General features: G+C 38.0%; 1 pseudogene across 1 annotated transcript in view; it reads right to left on the reverse strand.

Moving 5' to 3' along the window:
* Positions 1 to 16,825, reverse strand: part of LOC306885792 (eukaryotic translation initiation factor 3 subunit H-B-like) — a 59,556-nt pseudogene that overhangs the window by 32,368 nt on the left and 10,363 nt on the right. The window lies entirely within an intron of this gene.

Genomic DNA, 16,825 nt, shown 5'->3' on the forward strand with positions numbered 1-16,825 from the left:
GTCTGGGGTAAGTATACAGCATGCTGCTAACACTCCCAACCACCTCTACTCCGTGTGTTTCTCTGCACAGACCCTGTGCACCCAGGACGCGATCTTCCCAGATGTCCTTCACTCCGGCGCCGGGACGCCACGGACCCTGGGTGCACCAGCTGCAGAAGACGCGAGCCAGGCCCAAGGCGACGACCTCTCCACCTCCGGTATTCGAGATCTCCACCCGGAACCGCTTCGCTCCCCTCCGCAAGATGGAACACGACACTATGATCGCTACGTTAGCTGAAGGTAAAGTGCACACTCACTGTTTCCCCGGTGCTCGTGTTCTCGATGTTTCTGCGACACCAAGCTGCGGCAGACGGAGAGACTGAAGAGGGACTTCAGGAGCCTGATCAAGACGGTACGCAGCACATCGCCCGCGACAACCGCACCGCAGCAGAGTCAGAGCAGAACTCCTGTCGGACAACATCTCCAGGACTCTACGCTCCATATGACTAGTAAGCCAATTCTCAAATAGCTACTATGATGACTTTTGTTCTACCCACTTAAAAGATAGAAGTACTTGCGTTGTCCAGTCTATACAGACTGTGTCTGTTTCTCGAATGGCGAGGCCAAAATATACATTTAATGCAGGATCTAGAAAAAATCTGATCGTGATTAAACCAGAAAAACGCCAAATAAATGAACAAAAACCATTTTTAAAGCTTGGGCTCCTAAACATTAGAGCACCCAAAGCAGTTATTGTAAATGAAATGATCACATATAATAATTTTGATGTACTCTGCCTGACTGAAACCTGGCTTAAACCAAATTAATATTTTGGTCTAAATGAGTCTACTCCACCAAGCTACTGTTCCCACTCATCGTTTTAATCATACGCTTTAGATTTAATTATATCCCATGGAATTGATCTTACCGATATAGATATCGTACCTCAAAGTGATGATGTTACTGATCATTTCCTTGTATCGTGCATGCTGCGTATTACTGATATTAGTTATATGGCTCCACGTTATCATCCGGGCAGAACTATTGTTCCAGCCACCAAAGACAGATTCATAAATAACCTACCTGATTTATCTCAACTGCTCTGTGTACCCATAAATACACATGAACTAGACGAAATGACTAGCAACATGGGCACGATCTTCTCTAATACATTAGAAGAAACTCGTAATCTTGAGCACAAATGGAGAAAAACTAACTTAGAAGTTTTTAAAATTGTATGGAAAAACAGTATGTCTAGCTATAGACAGGCTCTAAAAGCTGCCAGGGCAGAGCATATCCGCAAACTCATAGATAATAACCAAAACAATCCAAGGTTCTTATTTAGCACAGTGGCTAGATTAACAAATAAACACACGCCACCCGATCTAAATATTCCCTCACAGTTTAATAGTAATGACTTTATGAATTTCTTTACTGATAAAATAGATAACATCAGAAATACAATATCAAATGTAGATTCTACTGCGTCTAATATTTCAGCTTCATTCATCGCACCCAAAGAAAAACTGCAGTGCTTTACAACTATAGGACAGGAAGAGCTAAATAAACTTATCAGTGCATCTAAACCAACAACGTGTTTATTAGATCCTGTACCCACTAAACTACTGAAAGAGTTGTTACCTGTAGCAGAAGAACCGCTTCTCAATATTATTAACTCAATATTATCGTTATCTTTAGGTCACGTCCCAAAACCATTCAAGCTGGTGGTTATTAAGCCTCTTATTAAGAAACCACAACTAGATTCTAATGAACTGGCAAATTACAGACCCATTTCAAATCTTCCATTTATGTCTAAAATTTTAGAAAAAGTTGTGTCTGCTCAATTGTGTTCCTACTTGCAAAAAAATGATCTCTATGAAGAATTTCAGTCAGGTTTCAGGCTTCACCATAGCACAGAAACTGCACTTGTTAAAATTACAAATGACTTGCTTCTTGCTTCAGACCAAGGCTGCATCTCATTGCTAGTATTACTTGATCTTAGTGCTGCGTTCGACACTATAGACCATGACACACTCATAGATCGATTACAAAACTATACTGGTATTCAAGGGCAGGCTTTAAGATGGTTTAGATCCTACCTGTCCGATCGCTACCACTTTGTTCATTTAAATGGGGAGTCATCTCAATTATCACCAGTAAAGTATGGAGTACCACAAGGATCTGTCCTAGGTCCTCTGCTATTTTCAATATACATGTTGCCCCTTGGTAATATTATTAGAAAATACGGGATTAGTTTTCATTGTTATGCTGATGATACTCAACTATATACCTCAACAAGACCAGATGAAACATGCTACCTGTTTCTGATGCAGAAAAGCTAGTTCATGCATTCATGACCTCTAGACTGGACTATTGTAATGCACTGCTAGGTGGTTGTCCTGCATCTTCAATAAACAAGCTACAGATAGTCCAAAATGCAGCGGCTAGAGTTATTACCAGGTCAAGAAAATATGATCATATTACCCCAATTTTACAGTCTGGGTAACTATTAAATTCCGTATCATTTACAAAATATTATTACTTACCTATAAGGCCCTAAATGGTTTAGCTCCTGCGTACCTAACTCGTCTTATACCACGCTACAATCCAACCCACTCCCTAAGGTCGCAAAACTCTGGACTTTTGGTAGTACCTAGGATAGCAAAGTCCACTAAAGGAGGTAGAGCTTTTTCACATTTGGCTCCCAAACTCTGGAATAGCCTTCCTGATAACGTTTGGGGTTCAGACACACTCTCTCTGTTTAAATCTAGATTAAAGACACATCTCTTTAGCCAAGCATTCACATAATGCATCTTATAATCTTGTACTGCAGTTATATCTGATCAAATGTACATTATTATTATTCTTTAGCTTGGGTTGAACAAATAATTTTTGCTTAGATGGAACAGCAGCTACGCTAATTATGTCTCTATTTCTTTCTCTGTTTCTGTCACGGGATTAACATCCCGTGGTAACTAGGAATGACAGAAGCTTCAGTCTGGATCCAACCCTTAAATGATCTGAGATGACCGAACACCTGAGAAAAGATAATGCCAACCCCTCAGAGGACCTCAGAGGATGCCAACACTCAGACAACATACAGAATTACCAAATTTTGCCATAAGTTAAATATATTAAGGTTCGGCAATATATAAATATATTGTGGAAACTTAATTTCCTGTAGAGCTGCTTTGCAACGATTTGTATCGTAAAAAGCGCGATACACAAACTTGAAAAAATAATAATAAAACAGTAAATGATATCATGGAGCACCCCTGCAAACATTTACGACTGCATCAAGTTCAGTAAATTGCTAAATATCAAATAATTTTACCTTTTCTTGACAAGAAAAGTTTAGATATTTATGAACGAATAAATTCATAACATTGGTTAAAAATATATATATTTTTAACCAATGAAAAAGGAGTCATTTAAACTCGAAACTGTCAAAAAAGTTTTTCGAAACCAATGTGAATACAAAGAGTACATTCCTAAAATACCAGCGGGGGGGGGGGGGGAGGGGGAGAGACAGAACAACTAAAACGGGAACATGAGAGATCCAGGCTGTAAGGGAGACGTATGAAGGATGTCTGATTCCCCGATGTTAAAGAGATAACCTGGTGCTGATGTCTTGCCGAGCATGACCAAAGCAAGCCTCAGCGAGAAGCTCATATCCATCACTTAGTTGCCGCTTTCTGTCAGGCACCAAGAAATACGCCCTATTTTCTGACACAATGGGTCCCACAAAAATAAAACCGTGAATCACACACAGCACACAGTGTTCCGATGCTAGTGAACGGCCTGTGGTGAGGAAGGCAGGGAGGGGTCCCTGTGGCGATAAGCCCGTTTCTTCTGAGAACTCTGCGCCCTTCAAGTCAGCCAACTCATGTTGAGTAAAGCCAATGAGACAAGACCAACAAAGTCAGTAAGTACACTTGGAGAACACAAACTAGGGTTGGGTAGACGCAAGTGTGCCCCAGAAACAGGGCGTGTTATTGCCAGGAATCACTAGAATGTTCCCAGAACAAGCAATAAGCTATTAAACCCTTGAATAAAGTCTTGGACAGCGCATGAACTACAAAAAAACTAATATTCCCAAAACTAGTTGTGGATGAGATTTATTTGATGTAAGGTTCATAAAAAACTTTGTGAGGGACTGGAGTAGTCAGTGTGAAAGTACCCTGCAAAATTCAAAAGGTCTGCGGTCTTGGTCTCAAAACATGTTGGTCTGGATCTGATCTTTGGACTTTGACTTTCATCAGGATTCTGGTCTTGAAACATCTAGTTAGACAACAATGCAAGTTATTGCACACCATGTCTAATTCTCCACATACAGACCATAATACATTAAGCCTTAGATCCACAAACCAACCCAAAAATGGACTAGTGTTTGTACACTCCATCTGCTGAAGCATCTGCTCTGGCTGCTTCAACTCTGCAATGTCTTGACAGAATCACAGACCCACACAGTCCTGTAAATCCCTATTTTCCGCAAACGATCCCCTGGCAGAATAGCATAAGGCCCATGTGGGGAAGTCGTGGCCTAATGATTAGAGAGTCGGACTCGTAATCCAAAGGTTGCGAGTTCAAGTCTCAGGTCCGGCAGGAATTGTAGGTGGGGGGAGTGAATGTACAGCACTCTCTCCATCCTCAATACCACGACTTAGGTGCTCTTGAGCAAGGCACCGAACCCCCAACTGCTCCCCGGGTGCCGCAGCATAAATGGCTGCCCACTGCTCTGGGTGTGTGTTCACGGTGTGTGTGTGTTCACTGCTGTGTGTGTGTGCACGTTGGATGGGTTAAATGCAGAGCACAAATTCCGAGTATGGGTCACCATACTTGGCCGTATGTCACGTCATTTCTACTGCTACTACCACTGCAGCTTGAGTTACTGTGATCAAATGCTTTTGCATTCTTAAAACTGTGTACATTTCTTGAAATTTTAGGATTTGAGCTCTTCTCTTTCCTCATTGTTATGAGTATGTTGGTTATTAGCAGCTCATTATGAAGTCAGGCTATGAGATTCTACCAAAGAGAAAACATTTACAAGTTCTTTCTGCTATTGCTAATTAGCTCCTTCAACACTGTAGGTTCAGTTTCAGGAGCTAAGCCACATGAAACACTGTAGCTACCAATAACCTGTCCACACTTAATAGATGTAGACTACAGAAACTGATCTACAATATAAATAAGTTGTTTCCAATTACCAGTATTGGCTGTGGTATAGGTCCAAAGACAAAGCTCAACTGGAATAAAATAAAAATCTGGCAACAGAGGTATTAAATTATATCTTTAGAACAAATCAGGCTAAAACTTATATTCTTCAGTTTTCTCCAGCTAATGTCCATCAATGCACAATCAAGATGAAAAACCATCTGATAACTTGAAAAAGTTAGCATTGAGCGTCGCAATTTCTTGTTCATTTTTCTGCAAATTAAACCTTACCCTGGCCTTGGTTGAGCATAACCTGCGGTGAGGAGCTCTCTAAAATGATGGTAAAAGCATTTCAGTTTGTTGTATCTTCTTTCACCCCAATTTCTCAAAAGCAAATGGGTTTACCTTTGAAAAAGCCCTTGAACCATCAATGTCTGTTGTCAAGTGGTAAATGCAAGGGCATTAAATGTAAGGCCAGCTGTTGCATGGAAGTCATTTCATCCAATGATTACTCTTCATGATCATACGACGATCAAGGAGCATAAGGCTGTTTTACAAGAGCAGGTGCACCATATGTCACAAACATGGTTTGATCATGATGCTGCCATATTCAATATGATAATGACCTCATACACACATGCAAAATGTCAATAATAATGTAATTAACACCTTGTATGATTTCTTCAATCGCCAGATCTATAATTGTTGAACATTTAGGTGCCACATTTGTAGTTGCATACTATATGTGACATGCTCTACCATTGCAGGAAGTTGCAATGAGCCGACTGAAAGCAAGAAAAAAAAAACTTTTTGGGTTTGGCATTTTTGAAATCACAAAGCCTATCAAAACGCCAATTTTATCCTGTTATTCAAACAATAAATGCCATTTTGAAGCTCTTTATCGTTAAAATAGTCCATGTGACATCAGTGGTTATGAAGTTATGAGAATAGTTTTAGAATATTTGTACATGTGACATCTTTGTGCACAAAAAGTATTCTCACAGTTCGTAACATTACATTTGAACTACTGATGTCACATGGAGTATTTTAACGATGTTTCAGGGCCATGAACGTGTCAAGTTGTGTTGCTGTCTATGCAGGGTCAAAAAGCTCGGATTTTATCAAAAATATCTTAATTTGTGTTCTGAAGATGAATGAAGGTCTTAAGCGTTTGGAACGACATGAAGGTTAGTAATTAATGACAGAATTTTAATTTCCCTGTAAATATATCAACTATATAATAAATGCGCCCTGATAATTCAATAAAATAAATAATATATAATTTTGTCCAAAAAACGTTTGGAATCTTGTAGGGCATTTTCTCAAACTTTTATTACAGCCACTATTTAAATCATTTATATCTTATTATATAATTATATAATAAGAAAACTTCTAGGTTAAAATATCTCAAAATGATGGAGAAGGTCACATATACCAAATTTATTTTATATTTTAAGACAACTTTTTCATCTTGAAACCAGCATACAGGGCACTGCATCACTCCAATTATCCCCAACTCACACCGTCACCTCTTGTCCTCAATTGTCCCTCAGGCACTCACCTTTGTCTCCGTTGCTGTGCCTACCAGCTGCACGGAGCGGGGGATGCGGCGGAGGAGGAGGATGAGGAGGTGGTGTCGGGCAAGATGCAAGTCATTAGCAGCATTAGCGTTGTAAGGGTAAGGGTAAGGTTTCACCACACCACCTCCACTTTACCACACAGAGTTCCGGTGTCGCTCTCCACTCAGGAGTCTGCGTGAAGGATGGAGCCGACCCAGTGTGTGCCCGACACAGATAACTTTATCTGCCGACACAGACATGCGCACCCATTGAAACGCTCAAATCCCAAGCCTGCCAAACACCTTGGCCCAGACATCTCCTTACTCTCACCGAAGCCACGCAAATGCAAGAGGTGAGACATCAATTTGGGCACTATGTGAATAACACTTGTGCGGGCATCGGGAACGGCTGCAGAGGCATGCTGTGAGCGTTACATGCCCCCCATGCACAACCCCCCCCGTTCGAGGTGAGGAGGCCAAGGGAACAAAGTCTATTCTGATAAACCAAGCCCACGAGGAAAGAGGCAGAAGTCAATTCTGTGACCTCTCCTTTACACTTTACTACAAGTTGCGCAGGCAAAAAAACAAACAAAAAAAAACATGCAAGTGCATCAGAAAAACTTACTCATGTAATCAACCAATTATTGTTTGATGGGGAATTCCTTGACTTGGGATAGCAAAGGGATAGACCACCATTGTTTATACTGTACCAGCTTTGTAGTTATATTGATGCATTAAATATTCATTTTTTTTTTTTTTGGGTTACCCTAATTTGTGTTCGCAATCATTAAACTAAATCAAAAAAATCGAACTAATCACAAATCATAAAAACACAGCAAACAAGAATAATCACATCAATAAGTATATATTATTGTATGTATTTTTGTATTATACTTGTATTTTACTATATTTATTATTTTTAGTATCTTGAACTCTACTGTCCAAGAAGCTTTTTGCGCAAGACAATAGATAATCATGGGCATTTATCACAATCAAAGACTGTAGTTAGATGAATTCATTAAACAATGTGTTACTTCTCTGTCATTTATTTCTTAAATAAATATTTGACCAAGACTGTTTCTCGTGAATTTTGCCTCTATAAAATTAGGTATTGGAAACAACTAAGTAGCAATGTTGATAGGCTACTCAAGATAATGACATCTCTAAACTGGACTAATTTGAACAGTCACATTGTTTTAATAAAGGGAATTTAAGGCTTTGTTTTGGAAATAAAGCATATATGGGTAATAATGACTCCAATTGTATATTCTATTCTTGACCCTGTTCTGATGAAAATGTACATGTGTACAGTATGTGATGTAAATTCAGTCAAAGAGTCAATTCTGTTGACTCCTACGATAGGTGTGGAGTTAAGGTCAACTACAAAATCCTGGAATCAAACTCGTAAATCAAAAGACGTAAATAAACCAGCTTATGAATAACATGTCACCGGATGTCACATTTACCTCAGGAAAGTCACTCAAAAGTGTGTAGCTTGTTAGTTAGAAAAAATAAACTTTGGATTAGTTACAATATAATTACTAAAATCATAAATATACTATTATTATAAAATATATGAACTATATAGATACACTAATCTGTTAGTGGTAACAATTTAAAAATTGTCCAAAAAAAGGTTGGAATCTTAAGAGGGCATTAACTCAAAAACATTTGTGATTCACTATATAAATTATTATATCTCGACCATGCCATAAGCCTCCCTCACCCCACCACGACTGGGCAAAACAACTAATATGTTGTCCGAAGCGAGGGGGCCACAGGCGCAGTGGCTAATATAATATGCAAAGCCCACGAGGAGAGGCAGAAGTCATTTCTGTGATGCTGACCGCCTAATGAAAACAAATCACAGGAAATAAACACTAGTCAATGAATGAAGCGCAATAACGCAGGCTGAAATATGCTAATGGAAGTATCAAAATATGTCTTGTGGTGAAATTTACAAATGGAAAGATGGAAATGGACATGAGCGCAGTCTTTCGTGCCATTAGTGGACAAACATACCCAAACATCTGCCATAAACACACATGCTTTCCACTGACCCTGACCTGAATTAGGTTCGCCTCGGGGTGAGATGTAGCCCGGCTTGCGAGACGGGACGGGCCTTCCGGGCACTCATTACCGTCCTAGAACTATCCTCCAGGACAGACGGAGAAGACATGGGGAGAAGTGAGGGAGAAAAAAAGGAAGCGGGAGTAGAGGAAAGTTGCTGGAGGGGGGGAAATGAAAAATAAGGGTTTGTTATGGTGGAGACAAGCTGTGGAGCAATGCATTTCAAAGCAAATATTTCTGGGCTCGCACTGGGAGAGTGAGGGTGGTGAACGATGCCCAGGGGGCAGAGAAGCAGCACTCGCCTGATCTGATCTAACCGGAGATTAACCACGGCTCTAATCCTCGCCACGGGCTGCGGTGGAGACGTGACGGGCCGCACTCCACCCTCGACAGGGCAAATGACAGAGCCGCATGATCTCGCTCTGATGAACAAAAACTAATTAGGCCGTGCTGTAAACTTCACAACACTGCTTACCGTCCCTGCAAGCGACACTTAACCTCGCCCACTTTGAGACAACAAGTGAGCACATGCAATGGGGTATTCAGGCAGATTGCACATTTGGGATGTCAACTCAACAGGAAGGGCTCCAAAACAGGGTTTGTGTACACTAGAAGACAGATATGTAAGAGAAGGTTTCTTTTTTCAGCAATCATTTAGTTATGAAACAGTTTAAGAGAAGAAGTGCTGGTTAATACATGACGAAAGCGTGGACCATTCCATTAAGGAAACAAAAATGTTAAGCATTAATTTTGTGTACTGCCCTACAGTTTGGGGTTGGTAAGACTTAAAACATTTAATCTTTTAAAACATTTCATCAGCATTTAAAATAACTTTTCAAAATGCAATTTAGATGCAAAGCTGACTTTTCAGCGGTCTCCAGTGTCACATGATCCTTCAGAAATCATTCTAATATGCTGATTTGCTGCTCAAAAAACTTATAACTTAGAATTTCTTATTATTATAAATGTTAAAAACGGTTGTGCTGCTTAATATTTTTATGGAAACCATAATAGATTTTTACAGGATTCTTTGATAAATAGAAAGTTGATATAAATATTTTGATACATTGTAAATGTCTTTACTGTCACTTTTAATCAGCACTTTTAAATGCATCCTTAGTGAAAAAGTATTAGTTTGTTTAAAAAAAACTAAATTACTGAACCCAAACTTTTGAATGATAGTATATATAAATATAATGGCGAACTTACTTCTATATTTGTTTACAGTTTATTAGGAACAAAAACTACATCCAATTAAAAGTGTGAAGACATTTTATGGTTGTGCATGGACGCCCTGAGTTTGAACCCAATTTGAGATAGACAGATCAGTTGCTAATAAGAATAAGTCACAATAGTCAACTTGTCATCCAACAACTGTCTAGTCAATTAGTGAAGTTAATCTAGCCTTTTTTTCCTCAAAGCAGAGCTTTCATTAACATACTTAGCTTTAACTTTCAGACAGTTTGCATGGTAAGCCCTCTCATAGAAGTTGCCTCTTTAAATTCAATTTCAAAGAGATGAATTTGATCATCTCCTTCAAAATATATATATATAAAAATATCAAGACCACTGTATACTGTCTACCTAGTTTTGAATGCAAAAGCACGACTAATAAGCACAATTAATGCCACCTAAGAAGCCTGACTGATCCGGATGAGCTAAACCCAAAACCGGCATAATTATACAGTGCTTGCTTAAGACCAATTAATCAACTAGTCGATTTTGAAAGTATGTGGATCTCTATATTCTTGCCTGCTAAGCAGCCACAAGAGACAAAATCAGCTTGCCAAAAAAAGTGGTCCAAAAATAGGATTAACAATTTTGGATATTCAGGAACAAATTAAATATGAAGACTGCAATTCATGTGCTTGGCGATGTGACCGGGCAGGTGGTTGATGATACAGGTTGTTAAGATTTAAACTGTACTGGCATGTGCCAGTGTCTGCTTCCTATGTTATATTACAGCTGTAGTCAAAAGACTGTGTGCCAGACAGGCTTAGACCAACCTGATTAATAAATTACTGCATTTAAATAATCAATGGTACAAGAGAGGCAAATATAGGCTTCATGAAAGCTCCCCATCAATAGTCCATCATTTTCTCTTCCTTTCAGGCACTTCTTGTCTGCACACTCCCCTGAAAAATCTTAAATCTGGATAGGCTGGTTTTAGCTGGTTTAATCTGGCCTCTTCGAACCAGATGAAAAGCCCCAAAACCTCTTTAAACCAGCAATCACGCAGGAGTAAACCAGATTAGACTGGTTAAAGATGTTTTCAGCAGTGTCTGCAGTTATATAGCATCAAATTCAGGAAAATGAAGAAGATAAAAAATAAAAAATCACAGCCCAAGCATATTAGGATGCCGGGCACGGCACTTGACTGACGACATCCCTGAAAGCGTTCATTTTTCTTCGTCCGCACGCTGTTAACTGTGGCACACACCTCTCCCTCCCCTGTCACAAACCTGAAATCAACTTCGAAATATATCACTCCTGCCGTAATGCTCCGTTCATGTACAAAATACAAACTTACAAACAGCCTAAACAGATAATCCATTCTCAGTGCACCTCTGCCTGAAACTGAGTTAATCAACAAGATCATTTCCACAATGAATACTCAATTTTTCTGCCAGGAAATATGGGCTGCGGATTACCTCCGACAGCAAAGAGCTGCAATCTTTAAGTCATACACAGTTTTATTTATGCATTTATCAGATAAAAACCCCCACCCAGTTGGAGTCACTGAGCTCACACGCGCACACACACAGGCATTTTTGACAAGTCCCATACTGCCACCTATTGGTCAGCAAAATGTTGCCATCTTATTCTGCAAGGCTGGAAACCCAAAAAGTGCTTCCTTTGCAGATAATTTGTGTAGAGGCGAAGGCTGCATCCAATCATTATACATAAATTATTATTTTTATATTATTTATGAAATATTCACTACTACAGACAGACAGACAGACAGACAGACAGACAGACAGACAGACAGACAGACAGACAGACAGACAGACAGACAGACAGACAGACAGACAGACAGACAGATAGATAGATAGATAGATAGATAGATAGATAGATAGATAGATAGATAGATAGATAGATAGATTAAAATAGAAAACTGTTACTTTAAATTTTAATAATACTTCACAATACTGTATTTTTGATCAAATAAATGCAGCCTCAGTGAGTATAAGAGAATTCTCTCAAAAAACCTTTTCAAAATCTTACAGATGCCAAAATTTATGGAAGTATAGATTTATAAAAAATGTATAATAATGATCATCCATTTTTATATACACACGACAAGCAAAAATTGTTCTTCTAAATAACTGCATGCAAATCCAAGTCTTTGGTCTAACTCTGACTGGCTGTAATTGTGTAGTGTCACACAGCATTTTCACTTTCAGTGTGGAGACTGACAAATTACTTGATGTTGGAAATGTATCGTGTCGCGCCTGGTTAGGACACGGTGTAAAGCTCAGTTGAATTTGTTCTAGATCATTAAACATGACTTTATGGTGCCTCGGAAGGCTGAGGTACTTTCATACAGAAACGCTGTCTGTCCAGTAACAGGCTGACTGTAGAACCCCTAACTCTCCGCATTTTAATGTCTCGCTTCTTAAACAAACCTAATTCTACTGATTAACCCATTAGCAGAAGCTCTGTGACCTGAAATATGTGTATCAAATAAGGGGGCATACAAAATGTGCAGTATTAGTGGCCACCAGGTCCAAAATTCAGAAGTACTGCCCAGTGATAATGAGACATTTGAATAAGTGCCATCCACGGGCATGACTAGGCAGAAATTGTGTAAATGTAAATGGAAAATACAAATGTTGCAAACAGACTGTAATGTTTTTTAATACTACGGATACATTATTGCGGTAAAGCAAGAGAGGGAACAGCAAAATGGATTCACAGCGAGGTTGAAAGCACTGAGGGAAAAGACAAAACACACAGCATGACAATGTATCATGATGCATTCATGTGGGACGGGTTGAGTTAACAGCTGGCGTTATCTCATTGACTGCTTCGGCACTAACCTGGAACACAATGAAAAGACGCATCTTGTTACAGCAAAAAACTGCACAAAACGCAAAACAACAGTTCAACGCAGCAATAAACATTTAAATATGTATGGGTAAATGTAATTAACCCTGACAAACACACGAAAAGACTCATTATACCAGCTGTTGAAGAAACCTCTGCCTACTATGTACTGTTACACTGGTGCATATAAATGACTTGTGCTCATTTAGTGGAAAAGAATATGTTACTTTTACATAATGAATCTAATTGGCTATGCAATGGCTGTTTGTAAAATAAAATTTATATTCTTTTAAATGTTAAAACAGAAACTGAATATTGCCAAAAGGCAAAAAAATGAGACTGGTGACAGTGAAAACAACAAAACAGGCAGATTAGAAAATAACAGCTAACACATTTGTAACAAACTGATTGAAAGGCTGAGACTGAGTGGAACAGTGCTGTTCATGATTAGTTTGGATTCAGTGCAGTGAACACCGTTTAAGAGGAGTTTATAACGGTTAGTCTGCCTATAGCAGCAGGGGCTGAAGTCTCTCTGGCTGAAGCCATAGAAACAAACTCTGAAACAACACAAACAGAGGTAGACAATTTTGTATGCTGACAACATTTGAGTTTTCCATTCACGTTCGCAAATTTCTACAGAATCATGCCCGTGAAATCAAATCATAGCTGTCAAAGTATGTACACAGAACCAATACCCTGAGGTGATATCATGCACATTACCATAACATTAGTGCGACTTACGTAATTCTACTACACATCAAAACTTTTTTTTTTTTTTTTTTACATTACATAACTATTTTATTGCATAATACTTTTTTTTAAAAAGGTACCATGGTATTTTGATGCATTTTTTTTTTTTTTGGACATTTCCATAGTAATGTTCCTTGGCCAGGGGCCATGTTAATTCAACAGCACTGTTAAGAATCTTGGATTAACAGTTTAAAGGCCCGTTCACATCAAGCACGATAATGATAAAGATATAATGTTATAATGTATATAAAATAAAATAAAATAAAATATAAATTCTAAAAATCATTCTCAGTATTAAAGAATAGCAGCGTCCACACCACAACTATATCGATAAAGGCACAAAGAAACTATATCGTTGGAATCACTTCCAGAATGATTTTTTCCAGCTGATGAACGATAAAAACACTGACAGCCAATCAGAATCCATCCTGCTATAATGTGCTCGAGAATTTAAAGCAGCAGACGCACGTGCGCTTCGAATAAACAGACGATATCGTTCGCTGGTGTGGACGCTAATATCGTTATCTTTATAGTTATCGTTCTTGGTGTGAACGGGGCTTAAAAGTTTGGGGGTGGTTTTTTTTATTTTTTCTCTAGTCTTTTTTAACTTTAGTAAAAGTCTCTTATGGTCTGCAAGGCTCCATTGATTTGATATACAATATAGTAACAACACCAATATTGTGAAATAGAATTTAAAACCATCTATAATCTGTTGTAATATATTTTAAAATCAAATGTCAAAACTAAATTTCAGTACACCAGTCTTCAGTGTCACATGATCCTTCAGAAATCTAATACGCTGATTTGGTGCTCAAGAAATGTTGACAAATTATCAATGTTAATAAACTGCTGCTTAATATTTTTGTGGAAATTGTGATACATTTTTTGCAGGATTCTTTTATGAATATAAAGTTCAAAATAATGGCATTTATTTGAAACAAATGCTTTGTAATATTATAAATGCATTTGTCACTTTTGATCAATTTAATACATACTTACTAAATAAAACTCCTACTGACCCTAAACTATTTTAACAATAGTGCAAATATATATTTAATAAAAAACTATTAGAAATATTAATATATCACTCGACATTTTGTAAGGAAAAGTATTTACTGTTTATTTAATGTAAATTTAATGTACACTGGGAATTTGTTTTTACACCAATACCAAACAGAACAGCAAAAATAACCTGTGATAGGAAAAAGTATTTAAATTTTTAACATTAAATTAAAAATTCTTCAGCTTGAGGCTCAATCTGGAGGTGTATTTAGGTGTTGCATTAGTTACAATGTGCATTGGCAAATCTAAAAATTACACTTAACAAAATGCACAAAAAGCAAAAACATTCATTAACGCAGATTTAATAAATATGCAGAGCTGAATCTAATGTCCTTTTTATTGTCTGTTTGAAACTCTGAAATGGAAGGTCACAGACAAAGCTTATCTCGACTGTTTGGTCTGTGTTCCACCCTCCTGTTTCAGTCTCTCTAAAGCAAACCTGCACTCCTCCATCAGATAAGACTCAATCCAACCACCTGAAAGACTTCTGCTCTGTTTGAGGCAGTCAAATACCAGGTAAAAACACAGTGAAGTGATGAAAGTCACCTCAGGTCACTGGCAGGTTTTCATAATGGACAAAAATGAAAAGGCCCATGGAAAAAAAAGCTCACCTTTTAAAACTCTAGTGATAAAAACAGCAATTGCCTCAAAAACAAGCAAAGGAGTCACGACTGCTCATTAAAGAGTGAATTTACACCTTTCTGCAGTCTGTACAGTTCAAGGATCCTTGCTTTGCATATGAAGGGTGTTTAAATATCCATTAGACGCCATAATTTGTCAGGCACAGCCCTACGGGCTAAAGACAGGGAGAAAAACATGCTGTGATGGGAAGGGTGGGAGAGGGTCACCCAAACACACATTGTCATATGTACACACCCTGTAGCAGAGGAGGAGAATAAATTAACCGCAAGGATACCACAGGCAGTGTCAGAGTCACTGAGTTAACGTATACTTGGAAATCCGATGCACTACGCTTGAGGCTGAATACTTCTCATTTAGAATTAGTACTAACTCAGCTCTTCTTGATAAATGCATCGGAACTCATTACAGTCAGTTGTGGATTCAAAGGTGCTCATGCTGTCCCCTCTAACGCTTTCAAAACAGACTCAAATATTCAAATATCTATTTTTAAATGCAAGTCAGCACTACACAGGAGTTAGGGGTAGACAATATGACCAAAATCTTATATCATGGCATAAATAATTATATATATATATATATATATATATATATATATATATATATATATATATATATATATATATATATATATATATATATATATACACACATATACAGGCATCCAGACAGACAGATAGTTATTTTGGCTCAAAATTAAACAACAATGTATTATTTTTATTATTATTTATAATATTATGCATTAAAAATACATTACTACATGTTGTATTCTAGTGACAAATGAATACATTTCAAAATCTATTAATAACATTAACCAACTAAAAAAACAATACAATTAATGATAAGAATAATAAATTATTGTTATTCTGTATTATATTCATATATTATATATTAATGTTACAAGTAGTCCAATAAGTGCATAGTCATGTAGTATGCGTATTTTTTTCTAGTGACTAAAATACTTTTTAATCTTAATTATTAATCATTTTAATTAATAATTTAATTTTAAACTTCAATGACGCACACCAAAAGGCAAGATTACCCAGATGACATAAATTATAAATGGCCCCAGGTTGTGGTTGTTGTTTTGTTTTTTCAGATTTTTTATATAAGGCCATCTCACGGTATAAACAGTATAACAAAATATTTTCTATCATTGTGGTATATTCGGTTATATCACCCCAGCCCTATTTTGGTGGCCCACAAAACAACACCCTACCCTAGTCAATTTTTGGTTCCTTTGCTGCCTCCATTTCTGAGCCTCTACAGCCCATTACACTTTTAATAATGCAACCCTGCCTCGTTCTCCCTCCCATGATGCACAGCCCATCTCACCAGCTACACCTGTGATCTCACAGGCCGTAAAAGCAAATAAACAACTCGCAGTCCTTCGCTCTGTGCAGAAAGCAGCCCATTCTCATTCTCACTTCTCTCCAGACCGAGCTTGATGAGGCGTTCTGGCTAGCGCTCTCTGGAGAAGCCCTATAAAAGCTGAGCCCCAAGCCTTTGCTCCGATACAGGTTTCTGTTGAATTACACCGCAATTTACTTCGCCGTTTACTAGCTC

This window comes from Barbus barbus (assembly GCF_936440315.1).
Source record: "Barbus barbus genome assembly, chromosome: 19".
NCBI classification, from domain to species: Eukaryota; Metazoa; Chordata; class Actinopteri; order Cypriniformes; family Cyprinidae; genus Barbus; species Barbus barbus.